Source organism: Arachis hypogaea, chromosome 17 (genome assembly GCF_003086295.3).
Source record: "Arachis hypogaea cultivar Tifrunner chromosome 17, arahy.Tifrunner.gnm2.J5K5, whole genome shotgun sequence".
NCBI lineage: Eukaryota > Viridiplantae > Streptophyta > Magnoliopsida > Fabales > Fabaceae > Arachis > Arachis hypogaea.
In genome coordinates, this window is record NC_092052.1 from 66,537,989 (window position 1) to 66,552,373 (window position 14,385).

At 36.6% G+C, this 14,385-nt stretch overlaps 2 non-coding genes across 2 annotated transcripts; one reads left to right on the plus strand and one right to left on the minus strand.

Annotated features, from left to right (window-relative positions):
- The first annotated feature begins 2,358 nt into the window (after positions 1–2,358).
- On the plus strand, positions 2,359–2,466 carry LOC112768543 (small nucleolar RNA R71). The gene has a single exon (XR_003185957.1). It is a non-coding gene; the product is annotated as a small nucleolar RNA R71 (small nucleolar RNA).
- Positions 2,467–13,645: 11,179 nt separating this feature from the next.
- LOC112768654 (small nucleolar RNA R71) lies at positions 13,646–13,753 on the minus strand. The gene has a single exon (XR_003186057.1). It is a non-coding gene; the product is annotated as a small nucleolar RNA R71 (small nucleolar RNA).
- Between the last annotated feature and the right edge of the window lie 632 nt (positions 13,754–14,385).

Here is a 14,385-nt window from a genome sequence, read left to right on the forward strand (position 1 = left end):
ATATGGAGGAGATGGAGGGATGTGTATATTCGGCCATATGGGTGGGATTGGGTAGGAAAGAGATGTTGAATTTTGAAGATAGGTGGGTGTATGGATGTGAGTGGTAAATGGAAAACAGAAGGGATGACCATGAATGGAGAGAGAGAGGGTGAGAAGAAGTGAGTGGAAGTAGGTGGGGATCCTGTGGGGTCCACAGATCCTGAGGTGATCCTGTGAGGTCCACAGATCTTGAGGTGTCAAGGCATTTACATCCCTGCACCAATTTAGGCATGCAAAATGCCCTTGCACACAACTCTGGGCGTTCAGCGCCAGGTTGGTGCCCATTTTGGGCGTTGAACGCCTATTTGTTGCCATTTCTGGCGTTGAACGCCAGAACCATGCTTGTTCTGGGTGTTCAGCACCAGGATGCTGCCCATTTTGGGCGTTCAACGCCAGAACCATGCTCTGTTCTGGCGTTGAACGCCAGACAGATGCTCCTCCACGGTGTGATTTTTCTTCTGCTGTTTTTGATTCCGTTTTTGATTTTTTTGTTTATTTTGTGACTCCACATGATCATGAACCTATAAAGACATATAACTAAGAAAAATATAATTAGATAAATAGAAATTGGGTTGCCTCCCAACAAGCGCTTCTTTAATGTCAATAGCTTGACAGTGGGCTCTCATGGAGCCTCACAGATGTTCAGAGCATTGTTGAGACTCTCCAACACCAAACTTAGAGTTTGGATATGGGAGTTCAACACCAAACTTAGAGTTTGGTTGTGGCCTCCCAACACCAAACTTAGAGTTTGACTGTGGGGGCTTGGGTTGACTCTGCTTTGAGAGAAGCTTTTCATGCTTCCTCTCCATGGTTGCAGAGGGAGATCCTTGAGTTTTAAATACAAGGGAGTCCTCATTCCATTGAAGGACTAGTTCACCTCTGTCAACATCAATCACAGCTCTTGCTGTGGCCAGGAAAGGTCTTCCTAAGATGATGGATTCATCCTCTTCCTTTCCAGTATCCAGGACTATGAAATCAGCAGGGATGTAAAGGCCTTCAACCTTTACTAACATGTCCTCTACTTGTCCATATGCCTGTTTTCTTGAATTGTCTGCCATCTCTAATGAGATTTTAGTAGCTTGCACCCCATAGATTCCCAGTTTCTCTATTACAGAGAGGGGCATGAGGTTTATTCCTGAACCAAGGTCACACAGGGCCTTAAAGATCATGGTGCCTATGGTACAAGGTATTATGAACTTTCCAGGATCCTGTCTCTTCTGAGGCAACGTCAGTTGATCCAGATCACTTAGTTCATTGATAAACAAGGGAGGTTCAACTTCCCAAGTATCAATGCCAAATAATTTGGCATTCAGCTTCATGTTTGCACCAAGAAACTTGGCTGTTTGCTCTTCAGTAACATCCTTCATTCTCTTCAGAAGAGGAATACTCATCAGAGCTCATGAATGGCATAAGGAGGTTCAATGGAATCTCTATGGTCTCTAGATGAGCCTCAGAGTCCTTAGGTTCCTCAGAGGGAAGCTCCTTATTGATCACTGGACGTCCCAGGAGGTCTTCCTCCTTGGGATTCACGTCCTCTCCTTCCCTTACAGGTTTGGCCATGGTGCTTATGTCAATGGCCTTGCACTCTCCTTTTGGATTCTCTTCTGTATTGCTTGGGAGAGTACTAGGAGGGATTTCAGTGATCCTTTTACTTAGCTGGCCCACTTGTGCTTCCAAATTTCTAATGGAAGACCTTGTTTCATTCATGAAACTTACAGTGGCCTTAGATAGATCAGAGACTAAGTTTGCTAAATTAGAGGTATTTTGTTCAGAGTTCTCTATCTGTTGCTGAGTGGATGATGGAAAAGGTTTACCATTGTTAAACCTATTTCTTCCACCATTATTAAAGCCTTGTTGAGGCTTTTGATCCTTCCATGAGAAATTTGGATGATTTCTCCATGTTGAGTTATAGGTGTTTCCATAAGGTTCACCTAAGTAATTTATCTCTGCTATTGCAGGGTTCTCAGGATCATAAGCTTCTTCTTCAGAAGATGCCTCTTAAGTACTGTTGGATGCAGCTTGCATTCCATTCAGACTTTGAGAAATCATATTGACTTGCTGAGTCAATATTTTGTTCTGAGCCAATATGGCATTCAGAGTATCAATCTCAAGAACTCCCTTCTTCATAGGCGTCCCATTACTCACAGGATTCCTTTCAGAAGTGTACATGAACTGGTTATTAGCAACCATGTCAATGAGTTCTTGAGCTTCTGCAGGCGTTTTCTTTAGGTGAATGGAGCCACCTGCAGAAGTATCCAATGACATCTTTGATAGCTCAGATAAACCATCATAGAATATATCCAGGATGGTCCATTCTGAAAGCATGTCAGAAGGACACTTTTTGGTCAGTCCTTTGTATCTCTCCCAAGCTTCATAGAGGGATTCACCTTCTTTCTGTCTGAAGGTTTGAACATCCACTCTAAGCTTGCTCAGCTTTTGAGGAGGAAAGAACTTGGCTAGGAAAGCCTTGACCAGCTTATCCCAATAGTTCAGGCTATCCTTAGGTTGAGAGTCCAACCATACTCTAGCTCTGTCTCTTACAGCAAAAGGGAAAAGCATGAGCCTGTAGACTTCAGGATCTACTCCATTAGTCTTAATAGTATCACATATCTGCAAGAATTCAGTTAAGAACTGAAAAGGATCTTCAGATGGAAGTCCATGAAACTTGCAGTTCTGCTGCATCAGAGAAACTAATTGAGGTTTCAGCTCAAAATTGTTTGCTCCAATGGCAGGAATGGAGATGCTTCTTCCATGTAAATTGGAATTAGGTACAGTAAAGTCACTAAGCATTCTCCTTGCATTATTATTATTTTCAGCTGCCATCTTCTTTTCCTGTTTGATAATTTCTGACAGGTGCTTGCTGGTTTGTTGTAATTCAGCTTCTCTTAGTTTCCTCTTCAGAGTCCTTTCAGGATCTGGATCTGCTTCAACAAGAATATTCTTGTCCTTGCTCCTGCTCATATGACAAAGAAGAGGGCACAGAAAAATAATAATAATAGAGATCCCTTTTTTTTTAAATCAAAGATTAAAATAATTAGTTAATTAAAAAGAAATTTTGAAAAAGAGGGAAGATATTTTCGAAAATTAGAGAGAGAGAGTTAGTTAGGTGGTTTTGAAAAAGATAAGAAACAAACAAAAAGTTAGTTAGTTAGTTGAAACAAATTTTGAAAATCAATTTTGAAAAGATAAGAAGTTAGGAAGTTAGAAAAGATATTTTGAAATCAAATTTTTGAAAAAGATATGATGAGAAGATATTTTTTGAAAAGATATGATAGAAATTAGTTTTGAAAAAGATTTAATTTTTTAAAAGTCACAATTAATGACTTGATTCACAAGAAATCACAAGATATGATTCTAGAACTTAAAGTTTGAATCTTTCTTAACAAGCAAGTAACAAACTTGAAATTTTTGAATCAAAACATTAATTGATGATGTTATTTTCGAAAATTATGAGACAAAATTAAGAAAAGATTTTTGAAAAATATTTTTGTAATTTTCGAAAATAACTAAGAAAAATAAAAAAGATTTAATTTTTGAAAAAGATTTTGAAAAAGAGAAGATTTTTTTAAAATGAAAATTTGATTTGACTCATAAAAACAACTTGATTTTAAAAATTTTTGAAAAAAGTCAAATCTAATTTTCGAATTTGATGAGAAGAAAAATGGAAAGATATATATATTTTTTTGATTTTTGAAAATTTTTTTTTGATGAGAGAGAAAAACATGAAAAAGATGCAATGCATGAAAATTTTAGATCAAAACTATGAATGTATGCAAGAATGCTATGAATGTCAAGATGAACACCAAGAACACCGTGAATATCATGAACATCAAGAACATATTTTTGAAAAATTTTATATGCAAAGAAAACATGCAAGACACCAAACTTAGAAATCTGTCATGTTTAGACTCTAATAAATAAAAAATGCACATGTAAAACAAGAAAAGACACAAAACAAGAAAACATCAAGATCAAACAAGAAGACTGACCAAGAACAACTTGAAGATCATGAAGAACACTATGAATGCATGAAATTTTCGAAAAATGCAAGATGCACATGCAATTGACACCAAACTTATAACATGACACATGACTCAAATAAGAAACACAAAAATATTTTTGGTTTTTATGATTTTCAAATTTTTTTTTTCGAAAATTATTGTGAAAAAAATAAAAATAAAAATAATGAGTCCAAAATTTTTAATATGAATTCCAGGAATTTTGCCATGTTAGTCTTAAAGCTCCAATCAAAGGGTCAGGCATGGCTTAATAGCCAGCCAAGCTTTAATAAAAATATGAGTGTAATTCAGACATGACAAGCCTAACATGCCCTATCCAAAAGAATTGGACATGGCTCCATTGAGGTGATTAGTTAAAGACCAATCCCAAAGCAGTTTGGGTATGGCTTTACAGCCAGATAGGATTCAACATGATTCATGAAACACTAGAATTCATTCTTAAAAATTCTGAGGAAAAATATATTTTTGAAAACATTTTTAATTAATTTTTTTCGAAAACAAAGGAAAATATTTTTGAAAGATTTTTTGAAAGGAAAACGAAAAGAAAGTTACCCAATCTGAGCAACAAGATGAACCATCAGTTGTCCAAACTCGAACAATCGCCGGCAACGGCGCCAAAAACTTGGTACGCGGAATCGTGATTACACTTTAATTATGTAAAATTCATTGCTCTTTCTTTCCCTGGAAATGGCGCCAAAAACATGATGCCAAGACCATGGTTCACAACTCCGTATAACTAACCAGCAAGTGCACTGGGTCGTCCAAGTAAAACCTTACGTGAGTAAGGGTCGAATCCGACGGAGATTGTTGGTATGAAGCAAGCTATGGTCACCTTGTAAATCTCAGTCAGGCGGATATAAAACAGTTATGGGGTTTTCGAATATTAATTAATAAAACGTAAAGATAGAGATACTTATGTAATTCATTGGTGAGAATTTCAGATAAGCGTATAGAGATGCGTTTGTTCCTCTGAATCTCTGCTTTCCTGCTATCTTCATCCAATCAGTCTTACTCCTTTCCATGGCTGGCTTTATGCAAGGGCATCACCGTTGTCAGTGGCTACATCCCCTCCTCTCAGTGAAAATGATCAACGCACCCTGTCACGGCACGGCTATTCATCTGTCGGTTCTCGATCATGCTGGAATAGGATTCACCCTCCTTTTGCGTCTGTCACTAACGCCCAGCACTCGCGAGTTTGAAGCTCGTCACAGTCATTCAATCATTGAATCCTACTCGGAATACCACAGAGAAGGTTTAGACTTTCCAGATTCTCTTGAATGCCGCCATCATTCTAGCTTACACCACGAAGATTCTGATTAAGAGATCTAAGAGACACTCATTCAATCGAAAGTAGAACAGAAGTGGTTGTCAGGCACGCGTTCATGGGGAATGATGATGATTGTCACGTTCAACACAATCAGGTTGAAGTGCGAATGAATATCTTAGAAGCGGAATAAGTTGAGTTGAATAGAAAACAATAGTACTTTGCATTAATCTTTGAGGAACAGCAGAGCTCCACACCTTAATCTATGGAGTGTAGAAACTCTACCGTTGAAAATACATAAGTGAAAGGTTCAGGCATGGCCGAGAGGCCAGCCCCAAAACGTGATCAATAGATCATAAGATAATCCAAAGATGGTCAAAAAGACTAGTAAAAGGTCCTATTTATAATAAACTAGCTACTAGGGTTTACAGAAGTAAGTAATTGATGCATAAATCCACTTCCGGGGCCTACTTGGTGTGTGCTTGGGCTGAGCTTTGAGTGTTGCACGTGTAGAGGTCCTTCTTGGAGTTGAACGCCAGCTTTTGTGCCAGTTTGGGCGTTCAACTCTGGTTTTGGCTCCTTTTCTGGCGCTGGACGCCAGATTTGGACAGAAAGCTGGCGTTGAACGCCAGTTTACGTCATCTATTCTTGGCCAAAGTATAGACTATTATATATTGATGGAAAGCCCTGGATGTCTACTTTCCAACGCAATTGGAATCGCGCCATTTCGAGTTCTGTAGCTCCAGAAAATCCACTTTGAGTGCAGGAAGGTCAGAATCCAACAGCATCAGCAGTCCTTCTTCAACCTCTGAATCTGATTTCTGCTCAAGTCCCTCAATTTCAGCCAGAAAATACCTGAAATTACAGAAAAACACACAAACTCATAGTAAAGTCCAGAAATATGAATTTAACATAAAAACTAATGAAAACATCCCTAAAAGTAACTAGATCCTACTAAAAACATACTAAAAACAATGTCAAAAAGCGTATAAATTATCCGCTCATCAGTTTGTCTTGGAGAATTTGTTTACTTTTAACCAAGTAGGTAGAAGTATTTTTGCATTTAGTTGCATTCATACACATAGGTTGTATTTCATAAACTCCACCATTCCTCTTCACTCTTTTGGTTCTCTTGAACTTAGCATGAGGACGTGCTAATGTTTAAGTGTCGAGAGATTGATAAACCCCATTTTTAGGGTTTATCTTGTGATTAATTGAGTGGATTTTATCCACTAAACTCACACTTATTCATATAATTCACATGGTTTTACAAATCCTTCCTAATTTTGTACTATGATTGAAAAGATGCTTCTTTGGCCTTAAATTTGCTAATTTTAAACCTCTCTGATTACCATTCGATGCCGTGATATATTCGTTAAGTGTTTTTAGGGTTTATAGGGTAGGAATGGCTTAGAGGATGGAAAGGAAGCATGCAAAAGTGGAAGGAACACAAGAAATTGAAGGAATTGCTAAGTTGTCAAGCCTGACCTCTTCGTACTAAATCAATCATAACTTGAGCTACAGAGGTCCGAATGAGGCGGTTTCAGTTGCGTTGGAAAGCTAACATCCGGGGCTTCAAAATGATATGCAATTTCCCATAGTTTCCATGCAGTTAGGTGATGCGTACACGTGAACGCGTACGGATGACCTAGCGAAATTTCAGCGACGCGTACGCGTGACAGAGCCACATGCTGCACGCATCAGAAAATGCTGGGGGCGATTTCTGGGCTATTTTTTGCCCAGTTTCAATCCCTAAAATACTAATTAGAGGCTGCAGAGTGGAGCTGGAGAGGAGAGAGATCTCATTATTCACACATTAGGTTTTAGATGTAGTTTTCTAGAGAGAGAGGCTCTCTCTTCTCTTTAGGTTTTAGGGTTCTTAGCCTTAATTCTTCTCAAATTCAGATTTCTATTTTACTTTAATTTAGTTTTCTTCCACTCTTATTAGTTCTAGCACTTTACTTTATCTATTTCTCTTGTTGGTTTATTTATTTTTCCAATTTAATTTATGAGCTCTTCATGTTAGATTCAATTTCCTATTTAATGCAATTTGAGGTATTTCATGTTTATTGCTTCTTACTTTATTTGTTATCATTGATGCTTGAAATTGTTGCTTTTAGATTTTACATTCTCTATTGTTTTTCTATGCTTTTATTTTATGCCTTCCAAGTGTTTGAAAAAATGCTTGGTTGGATTTCAAATTAGATTTTTATGTTCTTAGCTTAGATTGAGTAATTGGAGACTCTTGAATTATCAAAAGTCTTTTGTTGATTGGTGTTTGAAAGTTGCTACTTGGCTTGAGCTTCACTAACTCTAATCTTTGATTAGGACTTGTGAACTAAAGTTAATTATTTCTCACTTGACTTTCCTTCATTTGTTAGAGGTTAACTAAGTGAGTGCAATTTACATTTACCATCACCAGTGACTATGATAATGGGGATAGGAATTCCAATTATCAATCCTTGCTAAGACTTTTCTTAATTATTGTTTTATTTCCTTGTTATTTACATTACTTGTTCCTTGTTTCAAAAACCCAAAAAGATAAAATCCCATAACCAATTATATGTACACTTCCCTGCAATTCCTTGAGAGACGACCCGAGGTTTAATACTTTAGTTTATTTTTATTGGATTTGCTTTAGTGACAAACAGATTAAATTTGATTGAGGTTTAATTGTCAGTTTAGATCTATACTTGCAACGTGATTATTTTTGTGAAATTCTTTACCGACGATTTTTCTCCCATCATTTTTTGTCGGTAAAGAATTTCATAAAAATAATCGCGTTGCAAGTATAGATCTAAACCGACAATTAAACCTCAATAAAATTTAATTTGTTTGTCACTAAAACAAACCTAATAAAAATAAACTGATGTATTTAAACCTCGGGTCGTCTCTCAAGGAATTACAGGGAAGTGTACTTATAATTGGTTATGAGATTGTATCTTTTTGGGTTTTTGAAATGTGGACAAGGAATGTAAATAGCAAGGAAATAAAACAATAATTAAGAAAAAGTCTTAGCAAGGATTGATAATCGGAATTCCTATCCCCATTATCAATGTCAATTGTGATGGTAATTGTAAATTTTACTCACTTAGTTAACCTCTAACAAATGAAGGAAAGTCAAGTGAGAAAATCAACTTGAATTCACATGTCCTAGTCAAAGACTAGAGTTAGTGAAACTCAAGCCAACTAGCAAGTTTCAATCGCTAACCAAGAAGAAACTTATGATGATTCAAGAGTCTCCAATTAATCAATTCAAGCAAAGAATATAAAAATCTAACTTAAAACCCTCCCAAGTATTTTATCAAGCACTTCGAAGGCACAATATAAAAACATAAAAAACTAACAAGGAATATTAAATCTAAACAACCAATTGCAAACATCAATAATAACAAACGAAGAAAGGAACAATAATTATGAAATACCTCAAATTGCATTAAAAGGAAAATTGAATCTAACATGAGAATTCATAAACTAAAGTGGCAACATAAAGTAATCAATAAGGGAAATAAATAAACTAGAATCATAGAGCAATTAAAAGTAGAAGAGAACTAAATTGAAACAATATAGAATTCAGAAATTGAAAAAGAATAAATTAAGAACCCTAAAACCTAGAGAGAGGAGAGAACCTCTCTATCTAGAAAACTATATTTAAAACCTAAAATTATGTGAATAAATTGTTTTCTCCTTGATTCCTTCACTCTGCAGCCTCTAAGCAGTGTTTTCGGGCTTGGAAATGGGACAAAAGGAGCCCAGAAATCGCCCCCAGTGTCTTCTATGTAATGCAGCACGTGACGCTTTGTCAAGCGTATGCGTCGCTTGGCAAAAATCCTTGTCACGCGTACGCGTCGCTCGTCTTCTGCACTAGTCACGTGTACGCATGACTCACGCGTGCGCGTCGCTACCAGCTTCTCAAAGCATCGTTTTCTTGTATTCCTTCTACTTTTGCATACTTTCTTTCTATCCTCTAAGCCATTCCTGCCCTATAAACCCTGAAAACACTCAGCAAACATATCACGGCATCGAATGGTAATAAGAGGGGATTAAAATTAGCAAATTTAAGGCCAAAGAAGTATGTTTTCAATCAAAGCACATAATTAAGAAGGAAGATGTAAAACATGCAAATCATATGCATAAGTGTGAGAATAATGGATAAAATCTACTAAATTAAGCACAAGATAAATCCTAAAAATGGGGTTTATCAATCTCCCCACACTTAAACATTAGCAAGTCCTCATGCTAAGCTCAAGAGAACCAAAAGAGTGAAGGAAAAATGGTAGAACTTATGCAATGCAACCTATCTAGATGGAAGCTACCTACATGCATTATGCTATTCTTATTATTATCTGTCTATATATTGATGAGCGGATAATTTATACGCTTTTTGGCATTATTTTTAGTATGTTTTTAGTATATTTTAGTTTGTTTTTATTATATTTTTATTAGTTTTTAAATAAAAATCACATTTCTGGACTTTACTATGAGTTTGTGTGTTTGTCTGTGATTTCAGGTATTTTCTGGCTGAAATTGAGGGACCTGAGCAAAAATCTGATTCAGAGGCTGAAAAAGGACTGCAGATGCTGTTGGATTCTGACCTCCCTGCACTCGAAGTAGATTTTCTGGAGCTACAGAAGCCCAATTGGCGCGCTCTTAATTGCGTTGAAAAGTAGACATCCTGGGCTTTCCAGCAATATATAATAGTCCATACTTTGCCCGAGATTTGATGGCCCAAACTGGCGTTCCAATCAGCATAGAAATTCTGGCGTCAAAATGCCAGAACTGGCATAAAAGCTAGAGTTAAACGCCCAAACTGGCACAAAAGCTGGTGTTTAACTCCAAGAAAAGCCTCTACACATGAAAGCTTCAATACTCAGCCCAAGCACACACCAAGTGGGCCCCAGAAGTGGATTTCTGCATCATTTACTCATTTCTGTAAACCCTAGGCTACTAGTTCTCTATAAATAGGACCTTTTGCTATTGTATTTTCATCTTTGATTAGCCTTATGCTATCTTAGATGCTTTTGGGAGGCTGGCCTCACGGCCATGCCTGAATCTTGTTCTTATGTATTTTCAACGGTGGAGTTTCTACACACCAAAGATTAAGGTGTGGAGCTCTGCTGTTCTTCATGAATTAATGCAAAGTACTATTGTTTTTCTATTTAACTCAAGCCTATTTCTGTTCTAAGATATCCATTCATTCTTCAACATGATGAATGTGATGATCCGTGACACTCATCACCATTCTCACCTATGATCGTGTGCCTGACAACCACTTCCGTTCTACATGCAATCAAGCTTGAATGTGTATCTCTTGGGTTTCTAATCTAAGATTAGAACCTTCGTGGTATAGGCTAGAATTATTGGCGGCCATTCCTGAGATCCGGAAAGCCTAAACATTGTCTGTGGTATTCTGATTAGGATCTGGAAAGGGATGACTGTGACGAGCTTCAAACTCACGAGTGTTGGGCGTAGTGACAGACGCAAAAGGATCAATGGATCCTATTCCAACATGATCGAGAACCGACAGATGATTAGCCGTGCGGTGACAGCGCATTTGGAATATTTTCACTGAGAGAACGGGAAGTAGCCATTGACAATGGTGATGCCCAACATAAAGCCTGCCATGGAAAGGAGTATGAATGATTGGAAGAAGGCAATAGGAAAGCAGAGGTTCAGAAGGAACAAAGCATCTTGATACGCTTATCTGAAATTCCTACCAGTGAATTACATAAGTATCTCTATCTTTATTTTATGTTTTATTCATCTTTTAATTATCAATCCTCCATAACCATTTGAATCCGCCTGACTGAGATTTACAAGATGACCATAGCTTACTTCAAGCCGACAATCTCTGTGGGATTGACCCTTACTCACGTAAGGTTTATTACTTGGACGACCCAGTGCACTTGCTGGTTAGTTGTGCGGAGTTGTGACAAAGAGTTGAGATTACAATTGTGCATACCAAGTTGTTGGCGCCATTGACAATCACAATTCTGTGCCCCAAGTTTTTGGCGCCGTTGTCGGGGATTGTTCGAGTTTGGACAACTGACGGTTCATCTTGTTGCTTAGATTAGGTAATTTTATTTTATGCTTAAGCTTTTTACTTTTTATTTTCGAAAAAAATTTTCAAAAATACAAAAAAAAATTCTATTATGTTCTTCAGAGTTTTTAAGAATGAATTCTAGAGTTTCATGATGATTTGTTGAAGTCTGGCTGATTGTGAAACCATGTCTAAACTTTTGGACTGAGGTTTCAACTTATCATCATAAGAGCTTGTTGATTTCTATCAATCTTGCTGTTGAAAGTAATGATCTGCTAAAGCTTGGCTGGCCATTGGCCATGTCTAGTGTTTTGGATCGAAGCTTTAACTGAAAGCTTGGCTGGCTAGTAAGCCATGTCTAATTCTTGGACCGGAGTTTTAGACTAACATTGCATGATTCCTGGAATTCTCATTAAAAATTTTGAATCTCTTTATTTTCTTTTTCATATAATTTTCGAAAAATCACAAAAAAAAAATTATAAAATTTATAAAATCAAAAATATTTTATGTTTCTTGTTTGAGTCTAGTGTCTAATTTTAAGTTTGGTGTCAATTGCATATCTTTATTATTCTTGCATTTTTTGAATATATGCATTATGTTCTTCATTGATCTTCAAGTTGTTCTTAATGATTTCAGTGCTCTGATCTTTAATTTCTCTTATTTTGTGTCTTTTGTTGTTTCTTACATGCATTTTTTTTATTTGTTATAGTCCTTAGTATACAAACTTCTGAGTTTGGTGTCTTGCATGCATTGTTTATTTGATCTTAGTTGCATCTCTTATTGTTTTTCATCATTAAAAATTCAAAATTTTTTTTAAAATTGTGTCTTTTCAAGTCAATAACATAGAGAATTGAAGATTCAGAATATTCAGCAGAGGAATTACACAGAAAAAGCTGGGCATTCAAAACGCCCAGTGAGGAATGAAAACTGGCGTTTAAACACCAGCCAGGGTACCTGGCTGGGCGTTAAACGCCCAAAAAGGTAGCATTTTGGGCGTTAAATGCCAGAATGGATGCCATTCTGGGCGTTTAACGCCAGGAGGACACTAGAGGGAAGATTTTGTTTTTAATTCAAATCTTTTTCAAATTTTCATAATTTTTCAAAATCAAATGTTTGTCAAATCATATCTCTTCAATCATATCTTTTCAAAATCAATTTCTTTCCATTTTTTTTAAATTATTATTATTTTCGAAAATCCTTGCTACAATTAGTGATTTAATTCAAAATTTTCAAGTTGTTACTTGCCTATTAAGAAAGGATCAAAAGTTTTAATTCTAGAATCATATCTTTTAATTTCTTGTTGGTCAAGTAATCAACTTTAATTTTAAAAACTTTCTCTTTTTAAATTGATTCTCAATCATATCTTTTCAATCACATCTTTTTCAAAATTAAGCTTCAATCATATCTTTTTGATTTCTAATTTCAAAATCTTTTTCAAAAATCACTTAATTTCTTTCCCAATCTTAGTTTTTGAAAATCAATTACCAAATTTTCAAAATTGCTCTTATTATTTCAAAATCTTTTTACTTTATTTTCGAAAATTCTTTCCCTCTTCTCACATCCTTCTATTTAAAGGACTAACACCTCTCCATTATCAATAATTCGAACTCTATCCCTCTTGATAAGTTTGAATTCTTTCTTCTCTACCTTCTCCTTCTATTCTTCTTTACCTCTGACACCTCAAGGAATCTCTATACTGTGACATAGAGGATTTCATATTTTCTTCTCCTCTCTTTTCATATGAACAGGAGCAAGGACAAGGGCATTCTTGTTGAAGCTGATCCTGAACCTGAAAAAACCTTGAAGAGAAAGCTTAGAGAAGCTAAAGTACAACTCTCTGTAGAGGATCTAACAGAACTTTTTAAACAAGAAGAAGACATGGCAGCCGAAAACAACAACAATGCCAACAATGCAAGGAAGGTGCTTGGTGACTTTATTGCACCTACTCCTGACTTCTATGGGAGAAGCATCTCAATCCCTGCCATTGAAGCAAACAACTTTGAGCTTAAGCCTCAATTAGTTTCTCTAATGCAACAGAATTGCAAGTTTCATGGACTTCCATTCGAAGATCTTCATCAATTCTTAGCTTAATTCTTGCAAATCTGTGACACTGTCAAGACTAATAGGGTTGGTCCCGAGGTCTATAGACTTATGCTTTTTCCCTTTGCTATAAGAGACAGAGCTAGAACATGGTTGGATTCACAACCTAAAGAAAGCCTGAACTCTTGGGAAAAGCTAGTCAATACCTTCTTGGCAAAATTCTTTCCACCTCAAAAATTGAGCAAGCTTAGAGTGGAAGTCCAAACCTTCAGACAGAAGGAAGGTGAATCCCTCTATGAAGCCTGGGAAAGATACAAGAAATTGATCAGAAGGTGTCCTTATGACATGCTTTCAGAATGGAGCATCATAGGTATTTTCTATGATGGTCTATCTGAACTGTCCAATATGTCATTGGACAACTCTGCTGGACGATCTCTTCATCTGAAGAAGATGCCTGCAGAAGCTCAGGAACTCATTGAAATGGTTGCAAATAACCAATTCATGTACACTTCTGAAAGGAATCCTGTGAATAATGGGATAAATCAGAAGAAAGGAGTTCTTGAGATTGATACTCTGAATGCCATATTGGCTCAGAATAAAATATTGACTCAACAAGTCAATATGATTTCTCAGAGTCTATCTGAAATGCAAGCAGCAACAGGCAGTACCAAAGAAACTTCATCTGAAGAAGAAGCTTATGATCTTGAGAACCCAGCAATGGAAGAGGTGAATTACATGGGAGAACCCTATGGAAACACCTATAATCCTTCATGGAAAAATCATCCAAACCTCTCATGGAAGGATCAACAAAGGCCTCAACAAGGCTTCAACAACAATAATGGTGGAAGAAATAGGTTTAGCAATAGCAAGCCTTTTTCATCATCTTCTCAGCAACAGACAGAGAATTCTAAGCAGAGCCACTCTGACTTAGCAACTGTAGTCTCTGATTTAATTAAAACCACTCAAAGTTTCATGACTGAAAC